We start from the raw sequence: 23,160 nt of genomic DNA, 5'->3' as shown, positions 1-23,160 counted from the left end.
TTGCTTTTTTTCCTTCTGCTCCTCAGCACTAATCTTTCTTTTCCTTTCCTTTCCAAATCTGTGGTTCTATATCTTATCCTGCACCTAATGGCTTGCAAGCTATTTCCAGAATTGAAAGTGTGGTACTCTTATCTGTGTAGCATTTTGTTTATTTATAGCATGACACTAATGACACTTTGAATTTGCTTCAGAGCTTTTTTTCTTATTGTAAAGACAAGACACACAAACAATTGTGTCTGGGTCTAAGTACATTCTTAACCCCATTCAATTTATTTCAGATGCTGAGTCCTCCGGAAGGGGGACCAATGACTAATAAATCAGGTGTTTCTTCCTTCAGTATAAGTTACCTACCAGGATCAATAAGAAGCAGAAGAAACGAGTTCTCTTGTTTGCATGAGATAATGCAGACAAATAGCTACATGTAGTAGGTAAGAGTATATTTCAAGCCCTACATTTAGCATACGGGCTAAGGTTATCAAGAATAGTTTGTTGTGTTTGAGGAAGACTAGAAGACTATTTGTTAAGAAGAGAATACAGGGATAAGAATATGGCTTACACTGGAAGGTAAAATGGAGAATCTGAGTCCTTCCAGCTTTCTGTGGAGCCTCTGGGTCTGTATGGCAATATTCCCATTTCAGAAATCCCAGACTTCTTGCAACCTAACAACTATGAACCTGATGCTCAACTAAGCAGGGACTAGAGCAGATTTCCAGGGATGGTGCTGGAGCTTTGGTGGCCCTGCCCATTAGCACTGGCTTGTATGGGACCCACTCCCACCTGCACAACCTTCCCTTTTTCCCAGTTTGAGCCAGGTCGTTGCTGTGTCCTCAACCATCTCAAGGCAATGCAAAGCCTGTCACAACACCAGCTTGTTTTCCACCAGATAAAAATTCTTCTCACGCACTCTGTAGATAAGCAGATACCAAAAAAGCCCTACACAGAACGCAAAGAGCTACAAGTGTACTCACAAGTAAATGTTTACATAAAATGTTGTTCCAATAATAATTTTAGAAAATAAATCTCAGTAAGAGATGAACCTGACTGCCAGTTAGCTGTGGACAAGTCAATTGGGATCATGCTTCCTTTCCCCATCTTTCTTCCCACAAAACCTCACCTAACCTGTTGACTAAAACCTGGTTTTCACTCATTTTTGCAAATTATTTGCCTACACATTGGCTAGACAATCTTGTTTCTGGGTACTTTCCAGGACCAGACCTTTTACCATCGTAATATGAGGATTCAATGCAAATAGTTGCACAAAATTGCTTTATGTTTCATCCTAACATAATGAGATGCCTACAAATTACAGATACTTTTCCATAACAGGGCAAATCCTGACTCCTGAAAGTGAATCAGTCATCACAGGAAGCAGAAGGAGAATTGTTTATCAAAGAATGGGAAAAAGTAACTAAGATTTTTAATCTTCATGAACTATTTTTAAGGCTCACCAAACTAGTGCAAGTTTACAGGTTTCTCTGATGTAACTAAAATAACAATTATGTTTTTATCACTAAAGAGAAGCTTGTTGCAAGTACTGCAATAAGCACATTCCTTCTACGGCCACCCTGTCACAAACGTGTTACTGATACATGGCGCACATTATATATATTTGCTTTCACATGTAAACATGCAGACACACATCCATGGTCTTTATTCAGAAGTTTTGTAAACCTCATACTGAGTCAGGCTTCCAAAACTCAAGTACCTGAATATGTTCCAAATGAGGCAGCATGAGTTATTTTCTGTCTTATATCCTATATTCTGTCTTCCTAGAAAAGTAGAACGCCACCTTTATGTGATACATACTCTCAGTCAGGAACTGATATTATCTTGCCTATAGCATCTCATTTTGTCTTTAAAATAAACAAACACAATCAAGTTCCTTCTTGTAATTGCTTCACCTGAGAATATAGCGATCACCTTCCTAAAGGGAAACTGCATTAACTAGAGCTTGTTTGTGTTTGTGCTGGAAGACCAGGGCTCCAGTGGATAATCCAGAAGATTATTCCACAGTGGATTCACCCAGACAATACTTATCAAAAATGTCACACCATAAATGTGAGCCAAGAATACATTATTGGGAAAGCTGCCTGGACCAATGTAAAATTAGAGAAAATGGGAAAGTATTATGTATCAAACAATGCAAAACACTTGCATAGTGTGTGAACATATGTTGCTATAGCTACCTTCATATTAAATTAAGCCAAGCAAAAAAAAAAATCTAAGAAAAGTAAACCCTGTCCCCCTCCAGTCTCTCAGCAGATTGCATTATATTGACAGCTCCATGGGACCTTGGTGGGTCTGGACTCTCACATCCTCCACTCATACCCCTGCCAATATCTCACTGCCAGCAGTAGCAGGTTGCCATCCTCCCTGGGGATGAATATGAAGGGATGGGACAGTTTGCATATCCCATCCTCACCTCCGTACATCCCCTTGTCCTGCCCTTTCTGTGCTTCATTATTTCTCAGACCTGCAGTCATCAGTTTCCCCAAGTCCGGATCACCTTGCTCAGCAGTCTTAGCTGCACTCAGTAGCAACACAAACTTATACCATAGGTATTAATGTGTCCCCACATATCCAGGCTTCTGCTCAAAACCCCCTTGCTCCATGGCTCTGGCCTCTCTGCATTCTCAATCTATTTCTGTTTTCTTTTTCCTCCCACTTCATTCTGTTACTCCCTTACCCTGCCCCACTCTAGTCCCCCATCCAGCTCCTGTGACCCCCAATCCAAACCAGTTAGCTTTCTCCTTGTATTGCTTCCAAGCCTGCTCCCAAAGTGGCAGAATGGAAATATTTGGTAAAAGCTGCTGCTGCTGAATGCAGGGATGCAATTCAGTGAAAGAGAAACTCCGAGTTTATATATAAAGAGAGCCTTTGAGAACACAGTAATTCACCCCAGGCTTTAGACTGCAGTTCCATCCTGCCCCACACATATCAGAAAAGTCACTTACACCCTCAGCTTTCAAACCCACCTCTGTGGCAATCTGCAAGTCAGAAAATGCTTGATTCATCCCACTGAATTGGGACAATATAATACAAAGATATATAGAGACAAACATAGAAAGCTAGATGCTTTCACTAACCTCTGTGCTTTTTGCCTTCTAACAACACAGATTATTTGGGGTATGGCTCTTATTAACTCTATTTACACTGCACCTAACACAAAGGGGCCACGAACGTGCGTTTGGTTTCTGGGCAATTTCATACTGTAAAATAGATTTTATGCTAAATAAACACCTACAGAAGAGAAACTGGTGAAAATCTGTCCTATTCTAAGATTTAATAACAAATGTACTATTTGGTGCATAATAGGCAATTCATTTTGCTATGCATTTACTCTATTTAAAACGTAAAGCACTTAAGGATATTTGGAGTATGCAAGACACTATTATAAAATCAATTTCTATTCTGGTTTATAACCCAACCACTTAAAGTCTTAATTCGCTACAATTCACTTTCTTATATTCTGACTCATTAAAAGTGGGACCAGCTACCTCCTGAACTCTGATCATACGCTTCTTAAAGCTAAACTATTTAATTATTGTCTTCCACATCACTGTCTCCGCTTGCTTATTGCCTACATTTAAGCATTTAGAGAATCAGTTCAGGTTGTTTGCACTTGCTTGAGAACCTGCTGCCTCTTTTTCTGAGGTTTGAAGGAGGGAGACTTTAGTTTTGCTGAGTGATATCCCATTACGCTTTACAAATAAACAAACAGCAGAGTAACTGGCAGGAAGTCATGCCCCTTTGGTGAGCAGGGCTCCATCTCAGCAGAGGGCAAACGAGGCAGCATCATTTTCACTCCAGCACAAAGTGTCTATTCTTGACTACTTGACCAAAGGAAGCAAAAGCAGAGGGACGACTAGCAAAGCACATCTGCAGGGCTGTATTTCACAGGAAGTAATGCAGCTCCTCTGCAGATAAGTTTCACTGAAGAACAAAGACTGATTTTGTTCAGTACTTCAACGCATTGATGCATTGAATCTGGACCAAGCTTTTCAATCCCTGAAAACAAGGCTTAGAATGAAACCTAATTTCTCCCTCACCCTTGTTCAAATTAGATGCGTGATTTTCAAATTAGACCTATACTTACCATATGAAGAAAGCTTGAAATATACCTACTAATCTCCAACTAAGTTTACATGTTTTATTTATTGATTTTGCAGACTGCACACAAAGTTAGTGCATCTGAGAGAAATGCCAGAACAACAATAGCTAAACCAGTTACACAAAATTTATCTTCCAATGCTGAGCTGCCTTAAAGCTTTACAAACAAAATATTTACGGCTAAGAACAAGACAAATGGTGTAATAATATATTAGCAGGCAGTATTGTCACTGACTGCAAACATATTTTGAGCTTACATCTTGCCTGCATATCATAACCTCAGAGGCATACTACCCACTACAATTGGTTTTCCAGCAGCTCAACATTTAACATGAGATAATGAGGTGTGTTTTTGAATGATACCAGCAACATTAGATGTAGTGGGAGCCAAAAACATGATCATATTAAAAGCAAATAGCAGAGCAAGGATTACCTCTTGCCCTCTCTTTTAGCTTGAGCAGCATATTCGAATAAGTGCAGAAGAGACACTGTCAAGTACTTCTTTATAGTTTAATTTTTTTTTTAATCTCTATTGCTTGCAATGCCCTTGCCCTCTTTAAAAGCTGCAGAATAAAATTCCTTTCTCTGTCAATTTTATACTTTCTTTCTCAGCAAAGAATGACTGGGAATAAAAAACCCCACTCTCAGACCATCAGCCCCTCCCCAAGAAAAGAGTTAAAGGCTAAAGATAAGAAGTTTTTATCAAAATTTATAGGGATTGATAAGTCCAAAGGAAGGTCATCTCTCCTACTCCTAATTATTGCTCATTTCCACTGTGCCCAGCTCTGTAAGAAGAGTGGAGCATTTTATAGCAAACTGTAGCTTGCAGTTTGTGTAAGAGTACAGCACAGTCTTGGAGATATTTGCTCTTTAAGGAGGATAGTAGGGTCTTTTCTCAAAATATTTTTTGGGTGTTTTGGAAACAGAAGTTGTGAAACTTGATGAGAACAAGATAACAGTGGTCTGGGTGAGGTCCATGGATCTGAGTGATATTGCTGCAGCAGCTCCGTAAGGCTTATTCTAAGAATTCCCCTTGGTGACTGCCTGATCCGGAGTCAGAGGGCGACTGGAAGGCAAGCGCTGTTTGTGCTGGCTCGGGACTCGGGGACTGGGAGCCAGGCGGGGTGGATGCGATCACCTGGGAAGGTAGGCTGAGGGCTGTATGTTTACTCTGGCTTGGCAGTCCAGAGCTGGAAGCCGTCTTGGTGAAAGAGAAAATATCCAGAGCCCCTGAATTTATAGATTGGGTGCCTCTAATTTTTTTTTTTTTTTTTTTTTTCCTATCTGTAGTGGAGAAACTGTCTCTTGGTGGTTATTGATAGAAATTTTCCTTCCATTTCAGGACTGATAAGATTGTTTCTTTTTTTTGTTTTGTAACTTAAAATTGTATTTCTGCAGACTGTTATTTAAACATTTTACCCTTGGCATGTGCTGTATATCGCACATAGGAGTGCTTCTTGTGATTTAGTGTATTGCTTAAACATTGCATTCACAATGTTGTACATTTCTGTATATAACCTATAGTTTGCATTAGCTGTGGGACTAAATTTGATTTAATCACTTTGTCCTCTCACGTATTGCAACTCTGTAAAAGAAACAGTAACATGAGGAACAAAGATCTCATCTCCCCAGTTCCCTTCCAAGCCTTCCAGTCAGTACAAGTGATTCAAGAGTTAATTGGATAGCATCACATCTAATGATTAGTCTAATAATACACGGTTACACCCTTTTGTTACAGTAGGCATTTGGGTCAGCAGATGCCATAGTGGCAGTGAGAAAAGCTTTGCCTGCATCTTTTCTAGCCTTCCCTGTAAACTTCAACAAGCTTTCCTCTTTTATCCTTTTCCATGGGGTTCCACAGGGAAGCAGCTCAGCTCTCCAATGCATTGGACAGCATCAACCCTTAGGCTGATTTCTCCAGCCCAACCTCTGATATATTTAAAATGAATCATGAAAAAATCAGAAACTAATTCACAGCACACCTAAAAACTCCATTACAACAGACAAACTTCAACTGACAACTGAAGTTATTCTTTAGCCAAAGGAATAGACAACTGCTAGTCACGTAAAATTAGAACATCACCTAGAGAAAACTGTTTCATCAAGCCATACATTTCAACCTCTGGGTCATGCCTCACAGTAAATTCTTTAGTTGCTATGTTTTTTGCTGCCTACTTCTATCTGTAATGAATCTACTGCACAAATCTGAAACTTAGGCATCCATTCCTATGCATAGGAGCAACCAACGTAGGGAAACAAATATAATTAAACTTCAAAATGTTGGTCTTGTTTTCATTTGGTTACAGAAAGTGGAGATGCCAGCACTGGACAAGATGGTCTTGGAAGAAAGGTCAAGTGCTTCCTCACTTAAAAGGGGTAAGAAATGGTCTAAAAAGAATTTGAAGATTGAAAAAGACTAAAGCAGAAGATGTAAATCAAGCTGACTGGATTTCCAGATAGGACACTCTCAGCAGAGAAAGGCTCACCACCGAATATTTAGTTCCACAACTACTTCAGTGTATTTTTCCTGTGGTATTTCCTGACAGAGACTATCCAAGATGGGACCCCTCTGTGGGAAGTTAGAACAGGGAGAGATTTGGATTTTAATGGGGCTAGAGGGTCTACACATCTGCCACAGCATCAGCTGATACATGGGTGTAGCGAGTGCCATGGTACCAGCTGATGCTGTTGAAGGCAGAGGCCAAGCACAATGACAAGATGTGTCCTCTGTAGGGACATCCTTCTTTAATTACTGTGCTTGCAGCCTCCTGCTCCTTTTCCACCTTTCTTTTCTCCCTGGAACACAAAGGAGGAGGGGAGGGGATAACAACTGGCTGTCAGCTGACTCTGGAGGGAAATTAGATAGGCAGAGGAAGGAAAATCCCCTCTGAGATGCTACTTTTTGATCCTCTCTCTGATCAGTGCAGTGGCCTAAACAAAGCCACTGCCTCCTGCTTCCCCCTCTCCCCCTCTGAAATCCCCAGCAGCTGTACTGCTACAGATGTGCAAATAGTCCAGCAGCAGCCGCCTGAAGCCAAGAGGTGAAAGAAATGACTCCCACTAGCTACAGAAGATACAGTTGTTGTGAGAGGACACGTGCTTTTGGACAGGGACCTGCTATGAAACGAACTGGGGGCAACTGGGGACAGATCCTTTCCTCTGCCCAGGTATCCTCCAGACTGTCCGAAAGTTTGCTGGTTGAAAAGATATGCAAAGCAGAATGTGTGTAATTTATTGTGTCCAGCAATAAGCAAAATATTAAGTGCATTTTTAATGCTGTAAAACCTTTTAAAAGACTTTTAAACCTTTCACTGTGGGACATAATTAAACTTGTTTTGCTATCTGCAACAGGCCTGGCCTCCAAACACATAATTAAGCAGTCACAAATTGCAAAATTGGTTTGTTTGGTTCCCACACTACACAAATACTGTTAAAAGCTTTCTCATTTGTCAGTTATTGCACTGTAATTGACAGGCTATGGGCAACACAATTATGCGAGTTTGGAGCTTGAAGACCACATCCACGTCTTCCCATGATTTCCAACACTGAATATTTTACTCTGTGTGCTCTCTATGGTTTCAGTGGCTGCATGCACTCAGGTAACATAGCAGCTACAATGTGAAATAAAAGATTTAAAGCTTGTGAAGCATAAAGGATCTTTTTCTTTCTTTATGAAGCAGAGGGTTATGCTTTCCTGTAACTAATTATACCGTCTCTAACCACTGGAAGGATTCATAAGCACCACCATATGCAGAATGACTGGCTATATTTTGTAGCTCAATTCTTATGGACACAGATATGTGTCCTGGAGACCAGAAACACCATATGCTGTAGTAAACAAGTGCCGGGGCTTCTGCACCATCTCACATATTCCTCCTATTCCTCAGACTATCCACTGCACTGAATATCTAAAGCTTTTACACATAAACAAGAAGTATGCTATTGTGTGTACCTTGTGTCCACGAGAATTTTTTTATTCAGTGATAGTGTGATCTATTAAAAAAAAAATAATGCAAGAGATTGTATGTATAAATCATTTAAGCAAGATTTCCAGTAGTAGCTTTTTGGCACTACCAGTCAGCCAGAGAATATTTCCAGCACAATTGTTATCGCTGGGACTTCCATTCTTTATGGACAAAACCCCAGATTACAAGGATGAACACAGAACTACATCAGAAATAGCTGAGAAAAGAAAAGAATTGAAGGGGATCGACATTGTTAAATAATAGTTTGGAAAACCTGTAAAACAGCACTTTAATGCTTAAGGTCCCACAGGACAGTTCAAAATACATAGAAATGTTATTACTTGCCATTAAACATACCAGCTGAACCAAGGCTTTTAAATCCCAACTCTGAACAAGGGTCTATGCAAAACATCAAATCCTTGGAGGATCACCAGAAAGAACATAAGGAAGATACAGTACTTCTATGTGCTTTTGTGGGTGATAGGGGGAACCACAGTCTGCTCTTACAAGAGTAGAGAGACTGTTCACAATCTGGATTTGTACTTATTTTCCAGGAGAATTTCCTATGTGCCAAAGACCCAAGGTCCAGACTAACTAATGTCTGGAAAGAGGAAACATCTCAGCTTTGAATATGCTGTGCCAGGGTGTTTCGCCAAAACTTAGCTCATGAAGTTTAAAGAAAGAGGAGAATTCAGGGCAGCAAATGAAACTGCTTGAGGAAGCAAGTTGTGGAACTCCATGCTGCAGGGTACTCCAGATGCTAAACTTTGATTAGCTCAGAAGCTTACTGAGGATAGTATTTGCTACTACTTGCTCTTCAGAGTCAGGCTCCCTCAATCTCATTTTTCCTCTTTCCCTGGGCATTACCTGTGTACATTAAGGTACAAGATAGGTAGTCTTCCATACTTAGTTGCAAATGAAATAGTTTTGCTATTAAAAGGCTGAAGTCACAATTCTGCTTCCATATCTGTGGATACAAGATTGCACTTTCAAAAGCAGGCAAAATGAGACTTTGTCTTACGAGAGGTGCTTTGGATTTATGCTGGTGTAAGCTAAATTTAGCCTCTGAAGTTGATGTTTCAGGGGGTTAATGAAGTGATAGTTTTATATGGCTTAAAATAGAATTGGAAAACACTAACAACCTTCTACCCATTTTTTCTAACATGCAGGTTAGCGTAAGTGTCTGTTCCTTCATTTAGTTTGTGCTTTAAATTATTGGCATTTGACTTCGGTGGTTTTGGCAACCATAGTCAGCTTCCTCTAACTAACAAAGAATGAGAAAGGATTTCTGTGCATTTAGATACAAATCAATACGGACAACGCTATACCAGCTTCATCCACTGAGAAATGCAGACAACTTGTTCGCGCCTAGGCTGACTCTGCTGTGGATGCATTGCTCAATGCAGTGTAACCATGACACCTTTGCTAAACCCACGGTATTAGTTCAACTGAGCTACAGCACGCTGGAGGTAAAAACCGATCACAGTGCCCAAACGAGATTGTCAAGGTGTTCTTGGCAGAAGCACAACTGAACCCGTGTTGCAGCAGCGCAAGTGTGCTGCTGCCATACCTAACGTTGTGTCAGCACTTCTGTATGAGCTCAGGGCACCACATTGACTTGGATGAAGAAATTCACTCTTCAGTGAACACTGGCATTTGGAGTTATGCAATTTGTCTGCAGACAAACAGAAACACCTTCACATCTGAGCATATAACTATTGCACATGTGATACTCGGAAGCTACAAACTACATGTCACTTGCTAATCAAAAGTAAGGGGTCACTCTAGCCTTTTAGTGACATTATTATTTTAAAATAACTAAATGAAGTAGTTTTCCAGGTTCTAGAACTAATCATGGAATGAGAAAGCTGTTAACAGAAGTCCCAAATGTCTGGCAATTAAAAAAGCTTTAAGGTCTTGCTCTGCCACTGCTTAGTAATTGCAAGTTTTTTCACAATCAAATAGCATCTTTGCTGCCTATATCAACATTTACAGGTCCTTGAAACCAGCACATCTCTACCTCCAAACATTCCTCAGAGAGCAAGAGTTGTGGAATCCCACAAAGATCCTCTTTTAAACACAGTGTTATCCAGCCTCACCTTTGTCAGGGGAGAGTGGTCGGGGATAGGGACACATTTAGACTTTACTGTGCTCTGAGCAAAAGTTAAACGCTGCAGAAAAATATGTTTGAGCTGCTCTGCCTGCCTCCTTCCTGCCACTATAGCGTACAGGAACCAGACTGTGGGCAACACACTCTGCAGGTAACGTCAATCTTGTCTCTCCCTGTCAGCCCCAGTTTATCTTTTTAATGCTCTGTGGCTGTGAGCAAGGTGGGAGGCACAGGGTGGGGGTGGCTGGTGCAGAGGTACTCCCACTCTGCTGCAAAGGGTAATTCCCTGTTCCTGGGCACTTTGCCCCCTTCAGTCACTGCCGACCTGGGCGGGGAGGGGTTGGCTATGCTTCAGCTCACCTCTGAATGAAGCTTTGGAGGAGGAACCAGGTGATTTGGATGGTGTGGGATGGATGTCAGCGAGCTGGGCCCTCAGTAATTAATGGTTCATAAAGATTTCTGGTATCCGAAATGAGCCTGGTTATGTGACTGCATCAATCTGTTCCAGGGGATGATCAGAAGCAGGCGAGAGGAACAGCTCTGTGCAATCACTCTCAAGGCTGTGCCTGGAGAAGGGTGATGCCAGGCTTCTTCCAGGTCTTCTGTTACTAACCATAACTTCCCCTTCGTGCTCTGACAATCAGTGTAAGTGGCCCCAAAAATCAAGGGCCTGCGAAGGACAGCAAAGGTCAGGTATCTTAGAGCTGTACTCCTTGAGTTTGTGTCAACTCTTCCTCTCCTGTGCTCAGGACGCAACGTCAAATACTGAAAAATGGGGCAGAGTTTCATTGTAGGAAGGTAATTTTCATGGCGATGTTTGTCTAAAGTAAAAGTTGCCAAATCACCAAAAAAACCCCTAAATCCTGCTGCCGGGTTTTTCAATGCACTTTACCAGCTTAACCAAAGAATGAGATGTACACAGGCACTCAAACTACTTTGGAAAAGAAATAACAGAGCACTGACATTTTTTCAGCCTCTAAATAACATTCAAATGGTGACTCCAGCAGCAAAAGCTGGGTGTGGAAGAAATATTACCATCACGCAAGAAGTACTGGAGTTTGTGGGAAGAAACTTCAGAATGGAACTTCATTCACCTAATTCAGAATTTTACTCCACCCCCTCCCTATTTTTTTTTTTCAACCAATATTTGAATTTATTGTTTAACAAAAAAATTTAAAATGTCTCCTGACCCTTGGAAGATGCTTTATTTCTAATAAGGATCCTTTTCAAAAATGCTTTGATTAAATGAAGAAAAGGGAAAGATGAATAGACAGCTAAATATCCTCTAATAAGAAAAGTTAATAAGGAAAATGGTTCTAATATTTCTTTCTCTGATAATGGTTCCATTGTTTTGATTTTAGAGACATAAGTGAAGCATACATTCAGCGATGCATTCCCATGACTAAATCACCTGTAAGATTACATTTTGCATTTGAAAGCTCTTTGACAATGTCTTTCCCAGAGTAGCTGCCCCTGCTTCTTTGATGCGGTTAAGCAATTTTGCACAATCACGTAATAGATTAAATTAGACTTAGTCTTCCTTGAACATTTTTATACTAGGTCTGGGTTATCGATGGAGCTCAGCAACATCAATTCTCATTGAAGAAGCATACTTGAGGGCACTTAGCACTTTGCAGGAAGGGCTTAACTTGAAGAATCAAAAATCATAACACAAGCCTCTACTTGTACAGAACAAATATGCTCCACTTTCAGTGACCTTACTCTTTTTTCCCTGACACCTGTGAGCTGGAATATCAAGTTGTGCCAATTTTCTATTATTCCATAAACACCTTTTGAAGGTGGGAAAAACAAACAAACCAACAAACGCCACTACAGTTAATACCCCAAATGCAGTACTCCATTAAGGGGACAGAGGCTTAGAGTAAAAATGAAAAGGTTGCAAGTTCTTTTGTGTAGCCAACAACAAACTACCCATTCACATCACTGATGAAGCATGGAGCCAACAGCAGGAAAAATGAAACACTAAATAGTTGCTTTCATCTTTAAAATTTAAATAGTATTTAATGAAGGCATTAATCAGCAAAAGAAACATTTTGTGGATATTTGCCATGACATACAATAGAAATGGGAGTCCATTTGAGGGGAAAAAATACCCTTGATCAGGCAGTCTGCATTTAATAACATAGCAGAGGACATAAGCATTTCATAAGAAACAAATGTAATAATCAGGCCTGATTTTCTACTACCTGGCTTGTATTTAAAGGCCTGGTTCAAGGTGCAAATGGAAAGTTTCCTTTTGATTTCAGGGGGGCTTTGACTGTGTGTTGCTTAATAAAAGCTTTGCTAATGAAGTGTCCTTTGGTTACTGAATGTGACACTCATTTCCTGGCACTTTAAAACTTTTCTAAATATATGGGAAGTGTCGACATGGATTTTCCTAAGAATAAGGAAAAAAAGGCAGCAGCTGACACTATTTTAGCCAACAGAATTTCAAATACTTTTCTACTCATAACGTATGCTGAGATAAATACTTTTTAACATTGAAAAGGGGGATTTTGGCACCTACCTCTGATAACAAATAGGGGAAGGGCCTCCCTTTATTGCTACACTACCAACCTGCTTGGGCTGCATCACCATTCACGTCCCCCCCCTTCCCTTCAAATTACTGTTTGCTTTGTTTTGCTCTGAATGAAACCAACGATTCTTTGAAGTGAAAGTTATTTGGGTCAAAACTGTAAACCACATGAAACCCCTGATATAAAACTTAGGTTTGGGTTTTTTGTTCCTCCCCCCCCCCCCCGCCTTTTTTTTTTCTCCTAAGCTTAGTCAGAATTCTAGCCAAATTGGCAAACATGATCAGAGCTTCAGCTTGGTGTGTGTGAAACAAAAATTCCCCCAAAATCTGAAAAACAAGTCACTTCTGTCTTATTTTAGGGATTTCTGTGGAGAACATTAAACAGTCCTGTGCAACAGGATTAAAATAAATTTACCTTCCAGGGTCTGAAATTTCTTCCTCCGGGTTTAATGACAGTTTTATTAACATAAGCTGATGCAGGATTAAACCGTAAATATTTAAATCCCAACACTTCCTGGAATTAATCTAGAATAGGGAAAATTTCAGACTGTTCCTTACCCAAAATAATCTATTCCACCAATGTGCTTATATGGTCCACTCTTAATGGGTGATTTAGAAAATGGGATACTGAGTCACTAGTTAATTTACTTTTGGTGTAATTTGCCCAGAATACTTCTGAACTATTAGCACTCTGGTCTGAAGAACAAAATTACTTTGACAAAGTCGTGCCTAGGGGCTACTCCATGACGTGTTCAGAGTCCAAGATTTTCAGTACATGTAGGGAACTGACAGTGACTCAATACATAAGGATATCCTTTCATATTCATTTGTGTGATATCCTCACTTTTGTTGGCACAGGAATATGTTGTCTTTTAACCTGACTTAAGGAGCCGGTCCTAGAATTAGTCTTCATCATTTTGGATAGCAAGTTGGAATGAAGATTATTTTGACAGATGGCATCTAGCCTGTCTAATATGCATTTTACCTGCTCCATAAATATTGATGACTTCAATACATTTTTGTTCTGCCATATGCTTCTTAAAGGTACACTTCCAAAACTTGACTTGGCTGTGTGATTTAGATGGAATTAATCGCCATTTTGTAGTAATATAAATGAGATCAGAATCACATGCATTGTGTCTGATGTTGGAAGATTAAAAATGTGCGTGGGCACCAGGGGAAAACTCCAACAGATTTGCATCCCAGTTCCACTCATAGTCCTGAGGTCATGGACATGATAGAGGGACACTGTGCAGGTGGAAGGTGTCTTCCCAATACAAACCTTATTACAGAAAGTAGTTCTGGGCAAAGGGAACCCCCTGCCTCATGAGGTCCTGCCACTTGGACAATGTTTGAAGCAATTTCTCCCTCTCCATTGTGAAACCCTTCAGCTCTGTCAACTCCTCTGACTGCCATACCAAATGCTTCCAAGAAAAATATTCAGAAAAAATATGCTTTTGTTAGATACCTCCTGAACCGGGCTTTTTAGATCCACAACTGTATGAGCATCTCTTAACATGAAGACTGATACACTATACAGATATTCCTCTGCATAAGCACTCTTTCCTATACCCTGCCATTTAAAGGATGTATGACTGCAAGCTTTCGGGAACTATTTGCTTTATATAAGGACAGTTTCTTTCAACTCTGTCATTTCCAAGGCAGATTGGGTATAGAGTGACAATTAGCTCTCTTATTAACACCACTGCTTTCCTGCTTCTCCACCAAGGTTACAGACCCATTCACAGTGCTGTAACTGAAATGGGAGCAGGGCCAGGGCTGCTGGCAGGAAAAGGGGAGATGTGGGCTAGAAAAAGCCCAAAAACCATTCCCGCAGGCTCTGGTAGCCTTGAAAAAAAAGCAGCGCTGCTTCCAACGGGAGCAGCGTCACGCCCCACGGCTGGGAGAATTTGGCTTTGACTCCCAGCAGTTTTGCCTCTGTCGAATTTGCCACCTTGTCTCATCAAGCAAAAAAGGCAGCCTTATCATCACCCCTCTTCACATTACACTTCTGCTGTTTCCTTTTCCCACTCTAATTATAAATTCTTAGATAATGCCTGGGACATCCTCTGTGCATATTTTTTTTTCAAGCTATTCTATGATATGGCTGAATATAGCAACACACAAGAAACATGGCATGCCCTTCACAGTACACTGTAGGAAATCAGAACAATACTACAAAATTTCATGAAATACTAAATGTACTTCATTTTTTGCAACAGTTAGAAATGATATGAAGGACCATTTTTAGAAAAAAAAATATTTTCAATCAGCATTTTTGTAGGTTCCCAGTGAAAAGGATTTTTCTCAAAAATAAAAATGACAAAACACCTATAAAATGACAATATAATTGCATTTTCTCAAAAACTAGAGAAAGAAATAGTTTTCTACTCTCAAGTGTACAATTTTTTCTAGCTACTTTCAGAAAAATGAGAGATTACAACTTAAAAAAAATCAGTTAGGATTGTAATATTGGCATATACTAAGATTTTCCCATCTTTAAATAGTTATTTTGCTTTTTGGTAAAGTACCTGGTATTATTTACTCCTTTTTACAAGGAGGAAGATAGTACACTATAGCTCATCAGCAAAAGAACGAAAACAACTAGAAAACCTGCTGAGAATATTTGCAGCATGCTTTGCTTGATAAATAATAACCACTTCAGGGCTGAGCATGTAAAAGGAGAGGTTAATGGTCTTGCTGATGCATGGGTACATTAGTAATGGCAGAGGCTCAGTTTGTTGGCACTGAAATCAGACAAGAGCACGTATACAGCACGGTACTTGCAATAGAAATATAGGCAGCTAAGTGCTTTAACTTTACTACCCAAAGTATATTACAAAATTACTCCAAGCACCGTACAAACCTGTCAGGAAGGTTTCTTTGCAAAGTGTATTTATGTAAACTCTCTTCAAATTAAATAAATCATTTCCTAGTCTTTCTTTTTTTATAGCCAAATTGTAAGAGACTTGGTCTATGTTTGCTCTCACTAGTTTAACAGGGCTTTCAACTACATCTGTGTGTAGGGCTATGAATAGAAGTGAGAGGCTTGCTAGAAGAATTCACACGGTCAGAGTCAGGATTTATCCCTGTGCACTAACTTACTACATAGCAGCAGCCACACAGGTTGGTATTTATTGAAACTTAAACCTATGGTGACAGCACTGTCCAGAAATGCACACTGCTTGCTGGAGAGGGGCTGGGCCGTGAAGGATGTTTTGCGTAAGATTTAGTTTGCCTGAAGAGATTTAACCTGGCTACGCATAGGTAAACTTGATACGAGCCATGCCCACTAACAGAAGCAAATGATATTCTGTATGGAAATGCAGCATACTTTCTATACATTCAACACATGTTTGCTGCACAAGTTAAAGGTTGGAAAAAGTTCACCTGACCACACCATAAAAAAAGATATAGGATTTGGAAGAAAGCCAACAACACAGGTCTGTCAGGGGTTCAAAAATAGGTCAGATCCTTATTACATGTAAATCAGCAAAGCATCACTGGCTTTTGTGCATTCAAATCAATTTTCACCAGCTAAGAATACATCCTTGCTCTGGTTGGATGAGACACAAAGGAAATCCAGATACCACAAGAAGAGCTAGCATTTCTGAAGCCAATGGTAATTTCTGTTTTATCCCATAATAAGAGCTTTAGAGATGTCCGGGAGTCAGTACTCGGCTGGAGCAGAGCATGCTAATTTGTGCAGGTGCTAAAACACAGTAACTTGGCAGCTGTGAATGGGAAAGAGAAAAATGAGTGCTTCTCCATCTTTCAGTTGTGATTTGACATCTCTAAATACGGGCAAAGGCTGAATCAGTTCAGAAGGTTGGTTTGACCAGACACCCAAGAAGGAATATATAAAATAACGCAGAAACACAATGAGAAATGGCTTTACTTGAGTGGCTTCTAGGTAGACCAAAACTGCAATGGGAAAAACCTCAGACCTATTTTATTTACTCTTTTTTGCCACTGCTCCTTTAGTACCAGTTCTGGAAATGCCAAGGCAGATTAGAGCTACTGTGGCAGCAGAGGTTAACCAAGCATTTGTAACCCTCAGAAGAGATGAAGTCTATTTCTGTTCAGTCTCAGGTAAAGCTTCTGGTTCTGTTCTTATTTGATTCAAGCAATTTTAGAGGTACTTATTCATTTGCACTTTTGCAAGGATTTAGCTGTGATTACAATGGCAGCAGATGCTGTAAGTTCACAACTCTGCTGTACACTGGTATCATGCTAAACAACCACTTATGAATTGCATCGAGGGTTAAAACAGCCCAGTCCTCAAAAACGCTCAAGTGTTTGGATCAGAAAACAGTTCACTGCATTCAGATTATGGCACACACTGGGTACAGCAACATAAACACGTTCCTTGCTTTGTCCTAGCAATGTTTTCTTTTTGCCAGTTTGTGCAACAGAAGCAGACAGTGACACAGAAGTAACCACAACAGTTCCCCAAACCTCATTTCAGAGCAACAGTAGGTATGTTAGATCCAATCAGTCTGTGTAGCAGCTCAGTTTCTCTCCACGTTCGTTACTTTGCACTTGTTAACCTGGATTTCCAGGTGCCATTTGTCACCTCTTCACTCTGTTTTGTGATGTCTTTGTCCAATACTTTGCAAGTTTTGACAATGTTAAAGACTCCAGATCAAATAGATTATCTTTTTAAACTTACTTTTTTTGTTCGTTTGCTCTTCCTTTACTAATTATGAACCTAAGACAAGACCTTCTGTTTACCTTTCGGAAAGTTCGGTTTCTTTACCAGTTATGCTGTATTGACTGAATAACTATTGAAGAAATTCTGAAGGTGTCATCTTCAAGGACACTTGTGGGCCCACAGAGTCTTTTTAATGTTTTCATCTGTTTAATTTTTCCAATTCTTCATCTGCTAAACTTTAAGTAATTGCATTGCACATTCATTTTATTCTGCAGTTCCTTGCCAGATGTCCCAGCAGTCCCTGAATGATCCTGTTCATGCACATTGTCTGTTATGAGTCCTTTTCTAATTCATTTTGCTAGAATACAAGAGAATACAACTAGCAATTCCAAAACATAATTATCTGAAGGATTTCTTCACAGGAAAAAAAAAATTACAGGCAAAACAAACCAGTCACTTGCGAGGAAATCAAAATTCTCTCAGGCCTTTCAAGATGGCAAGGTTCACAGTCCCTATCTTTAAGGCTCATGCTAATAAGATGGCTAATGCAGCTGGTTTCTGTCTTCAGAGTAGAAAAGATAATAAAATTTTTGAGGTTGTTAGAGGAAAGAACTAGCCTGAGGGAAGAGAAGGGGTTACACAGGTGCGAAGAGAACAAAGTAAGCTCTGAGAAAACATTATATTTATTAAGATACACTCAGAAATATTGACCTTAAATGGAACGTTCTAGGTCAGATCTTCTTGGGTATGCATGATCAAAACAAACATGTTTGTTGCTTCTAGTTTCAAGGAGGTTTGACTTAACATGTTTATAGAGTCCCCCCTGTTTAGTGAGGCAGTAGTATAGATAAACCAGGGACATATCCCTTGAGCCCTCAACATCTTTTTAAGAGAAAGAGGAGTCTACAGATAACTGAAGAATCCAAAACTCTTTCCACCATTTTTCTTCAATCTGACTGTAATTAACTATTGTAGCTAGACAATCAGCTATTCAAAACAGAAGTGAGTTCAGTTTTGGGCTCAGTTCAGGAAATTCTTAACTTGGTGAATAATCTTAAGCATAAGAAGTCCCACTGACATTACTCTGCATTGCCTATCGAAGCACCTCTCCAAGGAAAGCAGGTACTGCAGGTCTGATTCAGGAAGCACTCGTGCAATTTTAGACATCTGTGTTTATCCCTCAGCATCGGTGACTACAATAGAGAAGCCAAAGCCACAACTCTGTTTCTGATATACCTAAATCATTAGGAAGCTGGATAGTGAAAGCACAAAAACATGTTCCTAATTCCTTGGCTGCTGAAGTCTGGTAACAAGCTTTATTTCCATGTTTTCTTTTTCCTAATATGTACACAATTTACTTCTGAAGTCATGTGTACTGTGTACTCTGTAACAGAGCTCAGAAGCTTCTTTTACTGTCTGGGACTTAGATTTGTAGTATTAATATATCGCAGAATGTCCCCAGAAGAATAACCTTTTGCCCTGTCGGTTTGTTTACTATAACTATAGCATTTCTTGGTCTAATAAATGAGGTAGCTAACATGAAAACTTTTACTCGTTCCTGAGATTGAAGTAATGAAATAATTTTAAATAGCAATAACAGAGGGCTTATTTCAAATCACTACCACATCGTTCTTTTGTTCACATCTCCATAACATATAACAAATAACAGTAAAAAATTTTCTTGATTACCTTCCCCTCAATCTCATTACTTCATGTTTCTTTATGTTGAGTTGGATAAGTCACTCAAATTTCTAGGCTATTCCAAACCATTCAAATTTCAATTACATGTTTCAGACCATCAGCAAGTTACATATTCTCATAAAGGTTTTTTTGGTGAGAAGCATAATTTAAGTCCCACCAACACTGACAGTTCTCCTCAGTTTCAGTCTATTCTGCAGTTCTCATTTTCAGTATGCGGAATACTCTATTAAGTAATACACCACACTCTAGAGATTTACATGTATATTATTTATGGAGGAATCCCTACCATCGTATAATCCTAACAGCCTTGTTGGCTAAGTAGTTCCACCCAGAGAAGCGTTTCATCTTGTCTCAAGAACACTTCCTAATAACAGTACTACAGTGGCTTTCTCACTGTCCACTTCAAGTAACAGTGCCATTTTCAGCGTTCTTTCAAGAGTTGTTTTATACTCTTCTTTACCAAAGGGTTAATTTCTCATTATAGAAAAAGCTTTTAAGGCCTCTGCAAATTCTTTCATCAGCCTTTTATTTACCCAGTCTTGTGTAGTGGTTAACATGCAGTCAGATTCAGGAAGCAGAAGAACAGTTTTGTATTCTTTGTTCTTCTGTAGATACACTTCATGACCTAGCTGAATGAAACACTATTTCTGAGCCTAGGGTTCTCTGTTTAGAAAGTGGAAATAACCACCCATATGTAAACAAATACATGGGATTTTAGATAAAAAGGGTTTTACAAACTTTATATACATTTATTATTCCATACACACTGGAATGATTTCTAGTACAAGAGAGTTTTAACCTTCAGTACAGTCATTGTTTAATTTCTCATGTTAAGTCTTTTCTGGTTGAGTACAAAACCAGTGACCTTCACTGAATTATGAGAGCTATTGGGAACACTTTATGCTTCAGTCTCTACTTCTTACTCATGCATTTCCTGACTGATAAAGACAGGAGGGGAAGACTTAAGTCGGCTGCTGATGTGGGGAGGATAGACTACTGACTTCTGCAAAAGAAAGTTGTGCCTTGTATTAATCAAAATACAAAGCAAAACATAACTCCCAAACCAAAGCAAATGCTCTTGATATGTTCCTTGGCTATACAGTATCTTGTCTTCTATTTTTGCTTAAGATGATGTCAAAACTTGCGAATATTAAGAAAATAATACCTTCTACAAAACAGTAGGGTACATCTGGTTCCTTGATTACATCGTTAACTCTGGTAAGGAAAGAGATAACTATTGATGTCAATAGGACAAGCATTTTAATGAAAATATATGTATGATTAAATTGATAATATCATCAAATGCCTTTTATATTGGGAATTGAACACTATCATTAATTTTCAAAGCACTGCAGCAACAGGAAGACTACTCATTAAATTAAGTTACATCAAAATCACCTTGTGAATGGATTCGGTATTGGAAATAAACACAGTTATTTATTTTGAAACAAATGAAGACTCACAACAGTGGTCGTCATGTGTCCGTCATCCCGTGTCCGTCCTGTCGTGTCCCCCCCGCCCCACCCCATTCCTCCATTACATTTGTTTGATTCGGTTGCTCCCTCTGGGCTGCACAGGTGTACGTGCTACAAAAATTTGGCTTGACACACGTTTACCTATTCCATCCAAACATGAGACTTCTTGGGAAGCTCTTAGCTTCCACTTACAGAAACAGAAAATCACATTATGTCAATGGAAAATAAAAATTCAGCATTAGTAATTGCTGGAAATTCTCTAAAAATCTGCATGTTTAGTGGTAGTGGCATCCCAGAACTTCACAGCTCTCACCCTCTGCTCCTGTATGGTGCAGTTCTGCAACGGAAACCCAGACCAATAACAGAAACTGGTGTCAGCTACAGCCAGAGGGAACGGCATGAGATCCTGATTTGTAAATATCACTGGACCACTATGAAGTGGGCTCATTTCTGGCTTTGCCTTAAGCATCATTTGAAGGGCTAATTCTGTTTCATTTCCCTCTGTTTTCAGCTATTTAGCATAATTAATTTGATCAGCCCAGCGAAAAAGAGTGCTTCTTTCTCTTATGTTGCAATGATGTAATTTCTTTGACCCTTATATCTAAAAGGTAGAAATAAGAGGTTCATATAGTTAGAAATGGTGACTGTCACATTGCTAGCAGGTATATTGCTAGAATAATTACTTCAACAGGTAAAAAATTGGGTATTTCTAAAATGGCAAAATTTCAGGTTGCTTCAATGTCATGTGCATTGTACACCACCTGTCACGTTGCTCCAGTTACATATCTTCTCAGGCAATCAAATTTATATAGCTTTTGGAAAACATAGAAGTATCACAAACTGTAGCTCTCCATAATATAAAAATATCACCTTTTCGGAAAAGGTGATGTATGCATATGGTGTTAGCAGTTCAGCAGTTAACTATTAAGGAGAAACCCAGCTCTGATTAAATCTAAGCTTTTGTCCAAACTTGAGGCTAGCTTAATCTTAAAAGTTTCAAGATCATGAGCGGTCCAATAGACCTGCAAGAAGAAATGCTATTGTACCTTGAGATTCAATCACACTTTAAAATTTTTTTTAATTTAATTTTTAATGGCAATAACTATTTTTGTTACTACAATTCCAATTCATCAAAGTTCTTAAGCATATGGTCACCTTTAAGAAACTAAGATGACAATGAAATCAACACATGCTCAAAATCCACTCCCCCCGAGAACACTGCTGCTGATTTCTGGCACGTACCCTCTCTGTTCTGGGTTAGCTATACTCACAACACGTACCATGAAGAGATGTTCTTTGGATGGCAGGTAGTATTCTGGCCCATTTTCCTCCATTTATTTATCACCCTCACTCTTAAAACCTACGTTGATTCTCTAGGGTCTTTGGGAGCAAGGACTACAGCAGGTATGGGATTTACCAGGGTTGTTTCCACCACTGGCCTGTATTATTATTTCTTCATTCAGAGTATTCAAAGCAGTTTTGGTGGCTATAAATTTATAAGCAACAAGGTGATGATGGTCTGATAGATCACAGTGTAATATATTAATAGCACCATGTCATGCTCTCAATTGATATACATCTGATGTCCCAGTTACAGTCATTGTGGCTTGAGCATCCACCCCAATCTCACACTAACTCAATCATTCTCTTCTCTCTTGCTACGATAATAATTGGGTTTTTGTTTATTTTGTAAGACATGATACTCAAGGTAATACCTTTAATTTTTATTTTATGGGCTCTTGTTTTGTTTTGTTTACAATTATCAGTGCCTGCTGTGGGTTCTCTAGAGAGCTTTTTTTCTGAAGCAGGTGCATTTTCAACTCATGTAATGGATTTACAGATATTTGGCGATAAATAGTGTTAAACACTGCTGTAAAAATGAGATAAATGTTTATTACCCAAAAGTTTAATAAAAAATCCACCTGGGACCATCTAGAAAAGAACTAATCCCTTTAAGCCTGTATTGAACCAGTGACAGTTGTGCAAGATTCACAAGCAAATTGAATCCCTAAAACATCCTAAAAGCAGGAAAAAAAATCCCAGACTGCACACCACACTGAATGGAGTGAGAGGCATTCATGAGATAGGTACCATTTATTATCTAATTTAAGCACTTAGTAGCAGCATCTGTTTACAAATAACCACTTTCAGCATTAGATAAGTCCCATGTTAGGTTACTGTTCCTTCCCAACTTCATTATCAAACAGTATGATTTTATCAGAGTAACACAGAAAATCTCAGTTGAAAAAGAATGAGTTCTAAAATAGTCAACAAATAATCCAAAATGTGAGGAGGAAGAGGAAACAGCACTTGCCAGGCACAAGGCAGTTAACATATATACAATATTTTCATTGAATTGCATAGGTGCTCACATCTAGCTTTAATGGATTAACTGCACTTGACATTCTACTCGTCTTAACCTTGCTGAATACAGAAATGTCATGTAGTAGCCTCGATGGTGAAAACAATTTATTTTCATAGGAGTACAGATGGTCTCATAACCATCAGACCTGGCAGCTATCCATAACCAGGTGGACCTAGTATGATCCATTTCTACAATGCACAATCCTTTAATGCAAACTTTTCCATCTAGCCACACTTCCCAGCTT

General features: G+C 39.3%; 1 long non-coding RNA gene across 1 annotated transcript in view; it reads left to right on the top strand.

The window, feature by feature from the left end:
* Window positions 1–23,160, top strand: part of LOC129209143 (uncharacterized) — a 55,316-nt gene that overhangs the window by 12,911 nt on the left and 19,245 nt on the right. Inside the window, exon 2 of the long non-coding RNA XR_008577998.1 lies at window positions 6,417–6,486. This is a non-coding gene — a long non-coding RNA (uncharacterized LOC129209143). The remainder of the gene's footprint in view (window positions 1–6,416; window positions 6,487–23,160) is intronic.

This window comes from Grus americana, chromosome 8, assembly GCF_028858705.1.
Source record: "Grus americana isolate bGruAme1 chromosome 8, bGruAme1.mat, whole genome shotgun sequence".
NCBI lineage: Eukaryota > Metazoa > Chordata > Aves > Gruiformes > Gruidae > Grus > Grus americana.
The sequence above is the reverse complement of the archived record's forward strand: the minus strand, read 5'-3'. Positions and strand labels throughout refer to the sequence as shown.